The 12,862-nt window shown below is 39.9% G+C and overlaps 1 non-coding gene across 1 annotated transcript; it reads right to left on the bottom strand.

Annotated features, from left to right (window-relative positions):
* Positions 1-454: 454 nt before the first annotated feature.
* LOC141635005 (small nucleolar RNA R71) lies at positions 455-561 on the bottom strand. The gene has a single exon (XR_012539716.1). It is a non-coding gene; the product is annotated as a small nucleolar RNA R71 (small nucleolar RNA).
* Positions 562-12,862: the final 12,301 nt, after the last annotated feature.

Raw genomic sequence — 12,862 nt, 5'->3', positions numbered from 1 at the left:
ACCCACTAGTGAGTTTGTCAATCCTTTCGCAATAGAAGGAGAAGAAAACCCATTACACAATATCCCACAAAATCCACCTACAATGCCTAAATTCTCGTCACACTCTATACCCACCGAGGAGAATCTACCAAATGGTACTCCTACACCGCAACATCTCACCGGTAATTTTATTGCCAAGTCCGCCTTCATCCAACTAGTTGAGAGGAGCCAATTCGGGGGAATGCCTAGTGAGGACCCTCATTCTCATATGAAAACCTTTTGCGATTATTGTGATGCTATCTCTCAAACGGGCGTGACTCAAGACCAAATAAGATGGGTCTTATTTCCTTTTTCGTTAATCGGCACCGCAAAGCAATGGTTGAAGGGCCTTGATAAGGCCACCCTTGGAATAGATTCTTGGAAGAAGTTAGCTCTAGCTTTCTACAAAAAATTCTACCCACCGGAAAAGACTAACATGCTATGAGCTCAAATTACGGGTTTTAAGCAAAGGGATGAAGAATCTTTGTATGAAGCTTGGGAGCGGTTCAAAGGTATTTGTCGCTCATGTCCTCACCATGGACTTAGCGAATGGTTTTTAGTGCAACAATTTTGGAATGGTTTATATGAAGATTCTAGGAACATTCTCAATATGGGATCAAATGGAATGTTCACCGAAGTTGATGACAATCAAACATGGAACAAGATTGAGGAAATGGCGGTCCATAATTCACAATATAGTAGACCTCGCAAGGCTACTAGAGGAGGAAAGCACGAAGTGGACTCCGTTACTCAATTGGGTGCTCAACTTAGTGCTCACATTGACACAATCAACTTGAAGTTTGAACAAGCTATGGCTAGACTTGAGGAAAACTCAAAAACATCAAAGCATCATGTCAATGCCATGACGGCATCCTCATCAATCCCAAGTGGGATATGTGAGAATTGTGGAACTTTGGGACATGACCCAAGTGAGTGTAGGGGAACAACCGAACAAGTTAATGCTTTCCAAGCTTACAAAAGTGGTACCCCTTATTCAAATTTTTACAATGAAAACACCAAGTTCCATCCAAATCTCTCATACAAAAGCCAAAATGTTCAAAACCCTCAAACAACATACACTCCACCACCCATGAGGAACCAAAATCAAAGACCCTTTTACAATCAAAACCAAGGTTACCAAAATCAAAATCCATACAATCACCAAAATGACCAAGGTTTTGATGTCCAAAAAGCGGTCCTCCAAATGCAAAAGAATCAACAAGAATTTTTCACTCAAATGCAAAAAGATAGCCAAGCAAAAGACACCACCATCAACAACATTCTAGCTCATACCAAGATGTTGGAAACACAATTGACTCAACTAGCATCTTCAAGCTCACAAAGACAAAAGGGCAATTACCACCTCAAAGTAATCCCCCTAGACATGAAACGGTTAGTGCCATTCACTTGAGAAGTGGTACAAGATATGAAGCACCGAAGGAGCAAGTTGAGGATGAAGTTGTGAAAGCTAGTGAAAAGGAAGAAATTGTGCAAAGCCCCAAAGAAGGGGAATCATCAAAAGAAGAAAGTTCAAAGAAAAATGAAGACAAAGCCAAAGAAAAGGAGCCCATTGTGATTAGACTTCCTTTTCCAAGTCGTCAAGCCAAGCCCAAATTTGATGATCAACTTGGAAAGTTCATGGAGATTGTGAAGAACTTAGAAGTCTCAATTCCTTTCACGGAATTAATCAATCACGTACCGGCCTATGCAAAGTACATGAAAGATATCCTCACAAAGAAGAAGTCGATCCAGAAACTTGAGACTATCGCCTTCACTAAGGTGAGTAGTGCAATACTTCAAGGGAGTTCACCTCCAAAGTTAAAGGATCCGGGAAGCTTCTCAATACCGTGTACCATTGGCGACACGACGATCAACAAAGCCTTATGTGATCTAGGGGCTAGTGTGAGTGTCATGCCGTACTCGGTGAGTAAAAGGTTGGGAATGGGAGAGCTTAAATGCACCAATATCACACTTCAAGTGGCCGATAGATCGACGAAGACACCATTAGGGATATGGGAAGATGTCCCCGTGCGAATTGGGAAGTTTTTCATCCCGGTGGACTTTGTCATTGTTGATATGGAGGAAGATTCCAACATTCCAATCATCTTAGGAAGACCTTTCCTACACACCGCGGGTGCGGTGATTGATGTGAAACATGGAGAGCTCACTCTAGAAGTGGGAGATGAAAGCATAACTTTTAATCTTGACAAGACCATGAGAGCTCCTCGTTTGCATGAGCCATGTTTCATGATTGATCATTATAGCCGAAAAGATGAAAGGAAGAAATCGGAACTCCAATGGAGGAAGAAAATTGAAGATGCTCCATTCAAAGAGCAAGTGAATTGTAACAAGGAGAGCTTGCAAAGCTCATCAAAATCAACCAAGGAAGAAGAAGATGGCCTCATTGGCCAAGAAAAGAAATTGGGAGAGTTGTCTCCATCTAAGCAAGAGATTTTCAATGATCAACTCAATGAAGTTTGTGGTCTTTGGGACGACGAATTTGAAGGGATCTTTAATCCCTACATTGGGCATGGCATCGATCATGATCAACAACAAGGGCCACGGTCTATTGAGGACCTCTACCATAACAATGAACAAGCTTTTGATTACTTCTTCAAGGTGTTGAGCAACATCAACAACACCTTGAACATGCCCCCTTGACATCTCATCAAGAATGAGAGTTTGGTGGAGTCCTCCCTAAACCACCACTTGTAAATATTTCTAACTCCCTAACTTACATTTCAATTCTTGTATTGCATTTTTTTTGTCATTTTTGGATTTTTATTTACTTTGATCAAAATAATTGTCATGTAAGAGAGAAGTGAGGGAGGGACTAACGATTTCAATTGATGTGTAGTGCTTTACCTTAGTGTGGGGATGGGAATTGCCTAGGCTATTCATGCCTTAGTAGTGCCCCCACAATGAAGAACACAAGGAATGAAGAAGAATGGAAGAATGGTAAAGGGAAATGCATTGTGCACGAATGAAGTGAATCCGGGTACAAAGGACCAGAATCCGGGCGGATTCCTGAAAATCCGCCCGTCTTCAACAATCCGAGCGTCCTGACCAAAAGACGCCCGTCCTGAGCTGAGCTGAAATTGAAAATTTCTTGACTGTTAAAGAATCCGAGCGGATTTCTGGGAAGACGTCCGTCTCACAGAATCCGTCCGTCTTGTGAACAAGACGCCCGTCTTTGCAGCTGAAGAAAACAAAGAAATTTCTCTGGACTGAAATCCGTCCGTCCTGCAGCAAATCCGCCCGTCCCTACACAGAAGAATCCGAGCGGATTCCCCAGAATCCGCCCGTCTTTAGGGGAGCTTCTGAAAATTTTGAAGCTGCAGAATCCGCACGGATTGTGCCTAATCCGCACGGATTGCCCCTGCGTTTTCGAAAATTTCGACTCTTTTAAATACCCTCCCACCTTCATTCCTTCAATCATTCATTCATAAACACTACCCTAAACATCAAAACCCTCATCCTCTCCATCACAAAAACAAAAACCCTCAACAAAATCCACCAAAATCAAATCAAACCATCCTTCAAACAACAAATCAATCACTCCATCTTCAATAACAATCAAAACCAAGAACAAAATCTTCAACTTTTGAGTCGATTTTTGATTTCATAAAGGCAAGGCCTTTCACCTTCAAATCGATTTGGGCATTCTACAAATTGAAGATTTTTGATTCTTTTCTTGGTTAGTTCATCAAATGGCAAGGACAAAGGGTGCAACAAAGGCACCAAAGGCAAAGGCTCTCTCTCAAAGGCAAAAAGCTCTCCAAACAAAGAAAGCTTTGGCAATGGTGGTATCAACACCAAATTTGGAAGTGCAACAACAACAACAACAAACTTCTATGGGAGCATCACCTTCTACTCCGGTAATCGATCAACTCTTGCATTATCCGGAGGTAACTTTTATTTCCGATACCCATAGAAAGACATTTGCCAAGTTTGCTATGAAATCAATTCAATCCACCAAATTCATATGTAAAGATGCTTTGGAGAAATTGGGTGTTCTTGAACAAACAAAAGCCTTTTTCAATGCCATGGGTTTGAAGAAATTGTTTGAAACAAAGGAATTGACATACCCTTCCCTTGTCTTGGAATTCTTAAGTTCTTTAAAAGTCACCAAAGTTGAGAATAGGGAAAATCTTGAGTTTCGTCTAGCTAACATTAGTAGACGCATTACCTTTAAGGAATTGGGTGAAATTTTGGGTCTTAGCGATGAATCGAGATATTTTAAGCATTATGGAAAGTATGACCCCGAGCCTCTTTGGGAGGCAATCTCCGGGAAGAAATTTGATGATTTTCATGCTTGTCGTGCTCTTTTGGTCCATCATCCGGGCATAAGAGTATGGCACAAAGTTGTGGGAAATACCATAATTGCTAGGAAAGACACCAATCATTTCACAAGACTTGATTTTATTCTCCTTGAATCGGCTTTGAATATCGGAAGAATCCATACCAAGCCTTTCAATTCTATGAGGCTATTGGTTGATAGATGGCTCCATGTTGATAGTGGGAAGAAGGGTACAACCGTTATTGTTAATGGCGGCCTAGTCACTGTCCTAGCCAAGCACTTTGATCCTAATTTCAATAAGGATAGCAAGTACAAGGAAAAGGAAGGTGGCCATCTTATTGATATGCCTATCATGATTAACAAGTTCAAGTAGGTTGCTCAAAACCCCCTTGACACCAAGTGTGGATGGCTTACTAGTGAGGCTCGATCATTCACTTTACCTGCAAAGATTTGTCGTCTAAGTGTCCACCGGACCAACTATCTACTTCCCCTATCCGAAGAAGCCGAGTACATCATTCAACAACAAAAGGGTGATCATGAAACTCCCTCCTCTTCCATTGTTATACCGCCTTACCCCTTTGTGTATGAAGAGTTCAAACCGCAAGGAGTTGAAATTGGGAAAGACTATGTCACTCTTCTTATGCAAGCCATGCACAAGCAAGCTTATGAAGATCGGAAGAATGCTTATTTGGCTCAATATCCTCCCCTCTTACATTTAGCTAGGCAAGGACTCCTTGATCCATCTTGTCCTTTGCCTAGTTGGGCGGATAAAGAAGCCTTGTTTCCGGGTGCATCTAGGGACGTGGTGGAAGACAATGAGGTTGTTGGAAATGGTGAAGAAATTGATGATAATATTGAGGAAGAAGAAAGTGGAGATGGAGAAAGAGATGGTGAAGATGATGATGAGCAAGATAATGAATAAAGTGAAGAAGAAAGTGCCAAGGAAAGTGGCAATGTGACCACTTCTCATGAGGGATGTGATGATGATGATAGCATGATGGAAGACTAGCCTTGGAGACTCCTACACTCCCATGGTTTGTCTATATCTCTTTGTATTTTATTTCATTTTGATCATTGTTGGTTTAGTCCTAGCAACATCAAAGGACTCACACCTCGGTACCATTGAGGTGTTCTTTATTGTTCCCATTTGTAAAATCCAAAATGACAATCTAGTCTCATGCATAGCATAGTGTGTGCATGAACTACCCCAATGCTTTGACATTAGCAATAGTGTCTTATTTGGTTTGGGGAAGTTAATGCATACACAACGGGAGGTAATCTAAATTATCCTCTCCGTCATAACAAAAACCATGCATCATGTAGTATAGCTTAGTGTAGAATTGCATTTAGTATAGAAATCATGCATCATCTTTGCATAATTTCCATAATTTTGGCCATTGAGGACAATGCCCATATTAGTGTGGGGATGGGAATTCTAACACTTAACTTTTATTCAAAAAACCCATAAAAATTGAAAAATTTCAAAAATCATAAAAATTGAAAAAATTGAAAAACCAAAAACAAGTTCATTTCCTTTGTATATATTGTCTTGTATATATTGTGTTTGTTTATCCTTGTTCACTTTGATTGACTACGCCACATCCGAGACAAGAGGATATTGAAGACCGCATGGTATGATCTTTCCAATATCCTTTTTCCTCTTTATGTTAATGACTATGTGGCTTTATTTTGATTGATGCGGTAAAAACAATGTGAATTTAGGATTGCATTTAGTTTATATGGCATATTAGTTGGTAGAATCATTTGCATTAGGATGTGTATATGTTAGTTGCATCATGGCATGTAGTTGCATGTTAGAAAAATTTTGCGAAACCGTCTATTTGGGAAGCTTGACAAGTATATATAGGCCCTAGTAGATGTTTTTTATTCTTAAGACTTTGCTTGTTAGAATGCTTGTAAAACACCCTAGGGTGTGTCATGCTAGTATCCTTTGACCCATGGTTTAAGGCCTAGTCAAGAGTACCTTGTGGTGTGATAACTCCTTGGCTACCGTTTATTCCAAGGTGACCCTTGAAACCATGCATACTTCCATCATTCATCCATGTTCTACCATACATTTTGTCATCAAAAAGGGAATGGGCACAAAAAGAAATCAATTTGAGTTCAATGAAATGAAAAGTGAAAGAAAGTTTGCAAAAATGCATCAAATGAAAAAAGGAGCAAAAATAGAACTCCTAAGCTTCAAATACAAGGCACCCTCGTTACTAATTGGGGTGACTTTGAAAATGTTCAAAAAAAGAAATGCAAAATAGTTGTCAAGTACTGAAAAGCCAAAAATCAAAAAGAAATGGCAAGAAAGTGTTCTCAAATGTCAAATGCCAAATGAAATTGGGGGGGGGGGGGGGGGGGGGGGGGGGAAACAAAAACAAAAGCAAACTCCCAAAATGAAACTCAAATATCTATTGATCCCTTTATCCATCGTATCCATTTTTGTGCATGGTAGAGAGGGGACGACCCTTCTTCTTGTCTAGGCAAGAGGGGGAATTCCGCGATCCTCCAGTGTTTCTAACACCATAGGGAGTCTACTCTTGACAAAAGCATTTAACGATTGAGGACAAAGGTACCCTAGCTTGACACAACTTGGAGGTGATTTATTGGTATCCTTCTAGGCTTAGTAGTTTGAACAAATTGCATCTATGAAGGATTGTGTACCCTTGAATTGCTTCCCCTGTAGATAATTTCCGCCACTTAGATGAGGAAAGTGGCTATTCTTTTTGTAGATGCATCCATTATGTGATTTTATGTGCTTTAATGTTTGGATGTGTCGCCATTTTGGCAAGACCCACCTTGCCTTGCAAGAAGGCATCCTACCTCATGGTTGTCTTGTTGTGAGTTGAAGGGGCGGAGTGAGACCCGCTAATTGTCTCATATCGGCTATTATTATTATTAGGATAGGTTAGTTTTGGTCCTAGTCTTTGTCACCTCTTTACTCGGGACGAGCAAAGGTTCGGTTTGGGGATATTTGATGTGACCATAATTGGCGCATATTTAGCCCCCGAATTACCATTGTTTCCATGCTTTTTAGTGCCTATTTGGGTCATTTCTTATCTTTAGTTCTTTGTTTTGCATATTCTTTGAGATTTTGATCCCTTGGTAGGAAAGGAGTAAGAATCTTGCATTTTCATGGCAAAACGAGGCTAAATTGATTGTATTCAATGACCAAGCATCAAGAAGAGACAAGACTAGAAGGCCTTTGTACATATTATAGTAGAAGAGCAATGTTGAGAAAGGATCCTTGCGTCCCCAAGGAAATCCCCAAGGAATTTATGAAGAAAAGGGAAGAAAAGAAGAAGAATTGATGCTGACCAACAATCCGAACGGATTGCAGACAATCCGTCAGTCCAGCCTCAACAATCCGAGCGTCCCTCCTTGGAATCCGCTCGGATTCCCCCTCAACAATCCGAGCGTCCCTCTCCTGAATCCGCTCGGATTGCCCAGCCTAATTCCGGCCGTCCCGACTCTAATCCGCACGGATTTCAGTACAGCACGGATTTCATTCTTCAAGCTACGAAAAGAGAAGCCCTTCTCTCGGAAAATACCGGCTCCTCCTTGCTCAACTTAAAAAGTGTAATTACTAGTTTAGCCCTTAGTTAACCCTAATGCATCCTCCCTAATTTTCACTATAAATACCCCATTAAGCTAATTAGAGGAGCATGTTCTTCTTATCAATAATTAGTGTAGTTAATATCAATCAAATCTCTCTTCAATATTGTAATCAAGTATTAATCAAGTTTTAATCCAAGTTTTAGTTCTTTAATCTCTCTCTTGTTCTTCCTTTATTTTGGGTAATTGAAGATTATTTGGGTTATTATTGGGAGATTGACAACCTCTCAATCTAGGATTCAAGTACTTCTATTATTCTTGCTTTATTATTGGAATCATTAGTAGGTATAATCTCTTAATCCCTTTTTAATTATTGTTAATTACTTTCATTTATTCATCATGTTTCATATTGTTGGTATGATTGACAACCTTGCTAGCATGATCAACATGATAATGAGTGAGTAGTCTCTTAGCTAGGGTTTAATGGGTGATTAGGGGAAACCAACATGGGGAATGATTCATGCTTAAATCAATATGCTTTCATATCTTATTTGCTTGCTTGTTTTGATCTTAATACATGCACATGTTATATTTGATGAAATGCTAAGCCTATGAATCCTTGCATTTACTATCATCTTCTATCTTTTCAATGAGACTTGTAAGACATAACCCAACTCGAGTCTTGTTAGACCATGCATGTGTTGAGTAGGAAAGATTAAGTCGACTTGTAGGTGTTGTACAATCTAATCGATTCGGCTCCGGGACCCAAACTTTCCTAGGATTGTAAGATATAACCCAACTCAATCCATCACAACAATAATTGCTTGCTTATAATTTGAGAACATGTTTGTATGATCATATCCCATGATTTACCTATGAACCCATGACACCCTAGTGCTTTTAATCAATTGTTTACACCCCTTATTTTATCTTGCTAGTTTATTTTCATTGCTATTTTAGCTTAGTGACCTTCAACATCAACCCAATTTGTGACACCCCCTAGACACTACTAGTTACAATAGAATTCTCATTTCAATACCCGTCCCTTGGGATCCGACCTTTACTTGCCTCTTTACTAATTGTAGAGTTGTTTGTGAAGTATAAATTGTGTTTTGTATCGACCATTGACCAACGACCACATATACTTAATTGTGAACACGAAATGGCCTCGATCAACGGACGATTTGAGTAGATACGGATATGTCTACTTAATGAAGCATAAAAGTGAGTCCTTTGAGAAATTCAAGGAATACCAGAATAGGGTACATAACCAACTGGGTAGAAAGATTAAAGCACTCCGTTCAGATCGGGGTGGCGAATATCTTTCAAATGAGTTTGATCAACACCTGAAAGACTGTGGGATTGTTTTACAGTTAACTCCACCTGGAACACCTCAATTGAATTTTGTGTCCGAACGGAGAAATCGAACCTTACTAGATATGGTTCGATCCATGATGAGTCACACCGTAGTGCCTGATTTATTATGGGGTTATGCTCTTTTGTCAGCCGCTCTTATAGTTAACCGAAATCCATATAAAGTTGTCGACAAGACTCCATATGAAATGTGGAAGGGAACGGTCCCTAACTTGTCCTTTATTCGGGTTTGGGGTGCGAGGCTTATGTCAAGTGGAGACACGAGGATAAGCTTGGCCCGCGATCGGTCAAGACATACTTTATAGGTTATCCAAAGGAAAATTTGGTCATTACTTCTACTCGCCTACCGAACATCGAGTTTTTGTTGCGGCTAGTGTGACGTTCTTAGAGAAAGAATTTCTCGAGAACAAGTCGAGTAATAAAACCTTCGAGCTGTCGGAGATTCTAGAACCAACAACCGAGGAACAGATGGAGGAAGCTGTACCTCCAACTGATGATACGGTTAATATTCCTGAGGAACCTAGAAGGTCGGGTAGAGACTCTCATCCTCCGGACAGATACATTGGTATGGTCGAGGAGAATGACGCTTTACTTCTAGAAAGTAATGAACCCGCAACCTATAAAGGTGATATAGCCTGTTCCGACTCAAAGCTATGGCTCGAAGCCATGCAATCCGAGATGGACTCGATGTATGAGAATAACGTATGGGATTTAGTTGATTTACCTAATAAGGTAAAACCTCTACAGTGCAAATGGCTTTACAAAATAAAGTGTTCTGTAGACGCGCAACCAGATATCTATAAGGCACGACTTGTGGCAAAAGGTTTCACTCAAGTGCAAGGATTGCATTATGATGAGATTTTTGCACCTCTTGTCATGCTACGTTCCATTCGGATAATCATAACGATTGCCGCATTTCATGATTATGAGATTTGGCAAATGGATGTGAAAACCGCCTTCTTAAACGGTTATTTGGAGGAAGAGTTGTACATGGTGCAACCCGAAGGTTTCATAGATCCTAAGCATCCTAAGAAAGTATGCAAGCTTAAGCATTCCATTTATGGACTTAAGCAAGATTCTCGGAGTTGGAATCATCGTTTCGACCAAGTGATAAAAGAGTATGGCTTTATTCGATCGGTCGAAGAACCATGCTTATATATCAAGTCGAGTGGGAGCAAGATTGTATTCTTGATATTGTATGTCGATGACATACTCTTGATTGGGAATGACATTCCTCTCCTATCTTCGGTTAAAGAATGGTTGAAGAACCATTTCCAGATGAAAGATCTTGGTGAGGCACAGCGCATTTTGGGAATCCGTATCTATAGAGATAGATCACGACGGACGTTATCACTTAGTCAGGAGTCTTATTTGGATAAGGTTCTTGAGAGGTTCAGCATGACCAACTCCAAGAAGGGGAACCTTCCTATGACGACTGGGATGCAGTTGAGCAAGTCTCAGTCACCCACGACGCCTGAAGGGATTGAGCGCATTAGTCGTGTTCCTTATGCATCTGCAATAGGATCGATCATGTATGCCATGATATGCACACGTCCAGACGTGGCATATGCATTGAGTATGACGAGTCGGTACAAAAAGACTCCAGGTGAAACACACTGGATAGCAGTCAAAAATATCCTCAAGTACCTACGGAGGACTAAGGATTGGGTATTGACTTATGGAGGCGATACTAAGCTATGCGCAACCGGTTACGCAGATGCTAGCTTCCAAACAGATCGAGATGATTCAAAATCTCAGTCCGGGTTCGTCTTCACTCTTAATGGTGTTGCGGTCAGCTGGAAGAGTTCCAAACAGAGTGTTGTAGCAGATTCTACTACTGAATCCGAGTATTATGCCGCTTCGGAGGCAGCAAAGGAAGCGATATGGATGCGTCAATTATTACAAGGGCTTTCGGTAGTTCCTAGTTCGAATGACCCGATCACCATCTATTGTGACAATAGAGGTGCCATCTTCCAGGCTAAGGAGCCAAAGTCTAGCAACAAATCTAGACATGTACTTCGGAAAGCTCACCTGATCCGTGATTACGTGGAGCAAGAAGAGATAGTGATTGACAAGATTGCGACGGATGATAACATCGCGGATCCTCTCACCAAACCGTTGAATTATGATAAGCATGTAGGGCATGTTAACTCCATGGGAATTAAACATGTTCCTGAGTTGTAGTACTTGATTATGGATTTGATACATTATCTTTTTCATATACTATTTATAACTTCATCGTTTTATATATAATATTTTGTTTTTCATGTGGATTGTACTGGCAACATTGAACGCCACAAAGTGAACTGAAATACATTAAAATTGTTTTGGTCCGTAATCGCCAATGTGAGCTGATAACTCCGGCTATTATATTGTGCAGTCGATTGATGGTGGGTTCAACGAGCCATAAGTCAAACGGTTGAATGATCGATCACAGATGCGAGATTATCACGATACCTCGTAGGACAACTTTTTGTGACAACGTAATGGAGTCCTAAATGTTTAATAACATTCGGTGCCAGGTCGTGGATTGGACATCCATTGTGTTCCTTGAGTCGATTCTTTTGACTATTAACTGTCTCTTGAGATTAAGGCAGTTTTTGGGTGACTTTGGTTTCGTTCTCACGGTCTACTGTAACTGGGGCTAAGTAGATTTTTTCTGGGTCATTTCATACTGTGCTTACATCTGCAGGGTTCGAGTTGAGGAAAATATCCAACCCTTATCAGGTATAGTTATTTCTCAGGGCCACTCGAGGAGTTGTAACTGAAATGCATGGCCATGCTCGAATGTTGATTCGTTTATCAGTTAAGTTACTCTCTAGTCGGAAAAACCACTCTTGATACTGATCGCTTGCAAAATACGACCTTTGTGAATTCGGATTTGCAAATTTTTTTACATTGAGTGGGAGAAATTTTATAGGATATGAGAATCGGTTATCGCCCATACACTTGTGAGGACAAGTGGGAGTTTGTTGGAGCTTGTGTCCTCCACAAATTAGTGTGATAACATTTGTAAATCTCTTACAGGTTCACAAGGGTATACTTCGTATATTTAATCAGTTGATTAACGTTTACCTAATAACGGTTGGCTTGCTAGAAAGTTTGACGTTATTATCATACAGATGGCGGTGATCAACTGGTCCCTAAATGTCACACCTATAGGATGTGTTTGAGAAATGTGGTTATAGAAATATAATCACATTGATGCCCAAAATGACTAAAAATTTAGTCAATGTGTTGATGAGATAATTATTTAATGAAAATTAAATAATATTAGTTGAGACGAATTAACTGTCAATTCATAAATTAAATATAATAAGTTATATTTAATTAAATATATATAATGTTAGCTTGGACGAATTAATCTGTTAATTCGTAATTAAATATAATCAGTTGTATTTAATATCAACAAGATGAATCTGTCATAGTGGAAATAGTGAGGGTACACAAACCAAGAAGTCTTGGGTTCGATCCTCACTAGATGACAATTCAACGAATATTATATATTTTTGGAAAGACCAAAAATTAGGAGAATTTTACTCCTTATTTTGGTCAGCTTGGCCGAAAATTAGGAGAGATTTATCTTTCCTAATTGACTCCAAGTTT

The sequence above is a fragment of the Silene latifolia genome, chromosome Y (assembly GCF_048544455.1).
Source record: "Silene latifolia isolate original U9 population chromosome Y, ASM4854445v1, whole genome shotgun sequence".
Lineage (NCBI taxonomy): Eukaryota > Viridiplantae > Streptophyta > Magnoliopsida > Caryophyllales > Caryophyllaceae > Silene > Silene latifolia.
This window is presented reverse-complemented; position numbering and strand designations above follow the sequence as displayed.